Here is a 2147-nt window from a genome sequence, read left to right on the forward strand (position 1 = left end):
CCCTATTATTTTCCTCTAAATATTGTTCCCAATTTCTTCTTTCGTCTATTTTATTCCATGTTCCACATATTTATTCATAAAACCAATTCTTTTTATCACTTTTAGAATATATGCCTCACTTTTCGTTTATGTCATTCTAATTAAACATAATCTACCATAGTTCAAAAAGAAAAAAAGTCATTCATTTGGAATTATCCTAATTGTTCCAGGTGTAGTTGCTCATTAGCATCAAATTTTTATGAGGCTGCTAATATTTGTCTTATGAGGCATCAGTTGGTGGTGGAATAACAAGATTCTACTAAATCTAAAGCTAAAGTGATAGTTTTTATAATTGAAAAGGAAGAAACGTGTGGGGATATTGCCAAATTCTTGAGTAGAAAAGAAAAAAATGTACTCTATCTCCTTAAAATCTGTGTTCTGCGTGCAGTTTTTACCTAAAAGAAGCATAGCTCTCCATATAAAGTATAGTTTTGTGTTATATCCTTGAAAATTTTTCTCAAGGTTTTCTTCCTCTTTATAATAGTAGAAAAACTTCAGAGTCCCTCAAATTTATAAGAAATTTAATTATATTTTGTCCAATAATTTAACATTCCAAATTATACTAAATAGGCAGATGCTGATGTTCAGTGCAAATGAAGTCAGGCCAATTCTAGCCAAATCAGGCATAAAATTATACTTTAATAAAAACTTTAATTCTACTTTCTATTGCCTTTTTCTCTATATCATGCATGTGTAGGCTTCCTGTGTAATCTTGTGTACACAGATGCCAATTTTATTGCTTTGTTAATTTAGAAACCTGAATATTGAAAAGAAGATATTAGTGTATGCAGGAAAAAACTACTGAATATAAAAAACATATCAAGATGTTGATGGAAACCTACTATTTAAATAATAGCTAAAGAAACCAAGGTAGAAGAGTAGTATTAGCCTCAAAAGTTCTTTTTTAGGAGTGAAGACTTGGCTAGTCTAATTCTTTTTGCACTAAATATTTTATTATAACACAAGGAATTGAAGGAAACACAATGGAGAATGTAGCTTTTAGACCACAGCAAGATAGCAAAAACATTCAACTACTATTTTACTAGAAAATAGGAATGTGAAAGCTAAAATCAGAGAACCATGCTATCATTTATTTAAAAGTACATATTGCCTGGGAATGTGGGTAACTAAGCTAATGACAACTGAATAAATCCAAATCGCAAAATAATTTTATAAAACGAAGAAGAAGAACAAACAAAACTAGACAAATCCCATGGATTTAGCATGACTAGAGACAGAGAAGGTCCAAATTTCAATAAACTGTAAATAGACTAGTACATACCAAATTGCAACAGAACCATATGGCCTGCTTCTTTCCAAGTCTTTGATACTTAGTGAACAAAGGTAGTCAAAAGAAACTTACATAGAGTGAATAATTAGAGAGCAAAAAGCGGGGATAAGAATGACCCAAATTTACTGACAGAAAGAGAAAGCTTCATTTACAAGCACAAATAATGAAAATGATTAATGTTAAATTAGAGAAGCCAACAAGGAAAGAACTTGAACGTGTATGTGGGACTTTAGGGAGCAGTCTTGTTAATAAAACTTTAAAGGGAAAGAGTAAAAATGGAAGTAGTGCTTACTTTGGCAGCACATATACTAAAAGTGGAATTATACAGAGAAGATTATCATGGCCCCTGAACGAGGATGATAAGCAAATTAATCATGGGGTTCATATTTTTTTCCCATGCATCTGAGTGCAATTGAATGAGAAAAAGCCATATTTCCTGATAATGGGTAGGTAAAATATAAAAAGGTAATGTGGGACAAAAACAATAGAAAGAGTGAAAACAGAGGAATATGGGAGCAGAAACCATATATGATCTTGAAGCTAAATGTTATCTTTTCAAAGAAGTAGCTTATAGGTGTAAATTGTGTAAAACAAACTATAGGGTAACTATAAAAGAAGCATGTAGAAATATAGAAAAACAAAAACAAGAAAATAATTAGTCAGATATATCATGAAAGATTACCTATACAGAAAAAAAATTGCAATAAAAGAAAAGAGAGACAAAAAAATGGCATATAAAAAACAAAAGGAACACATCTCTGAGCACTGCAGCACCTCATGGTTAGTGGTCCACACCATAGCCCACACTCTCCCACAG

At 31.4% G+C, this 2147-nt stretch overlaps 1 non-coding gene across 1 annotated transcript; it reads left to right on the plus strand.

Annotated features, from left to right (window-relative positions):
- The first annotated feature begins 1614 nt into the window (after positions 1-1614).
- LOC111763413 (U6 spliceosomal RNA) lies at positions 1615-1721 on the plus strand. Its single transcript, XR_002796290.2, has one exon. It is a non-coding gene; the product is annotated as a U6 spliceosomal RNA (small nuclear RNA).
- The last annotated feature ends 426 nt before the right edge of the window (positions 1722-2147 follow it).

This window comes from Dasypus novemcinctus, chromosome 4, assembly GCF_030445035.2.
Source record: "Dasypus novemcinctus isolate mDasNov1 chromosome 4, mDasNov1.1.hap2, whole genome shotgun sequence".
Lineage (NCBI taxonomy): Eukaryota > Metazoa > Chordata > Mammalia > Cingulata > Dasypodidae > Dasypus > Dasypus novemcinctus.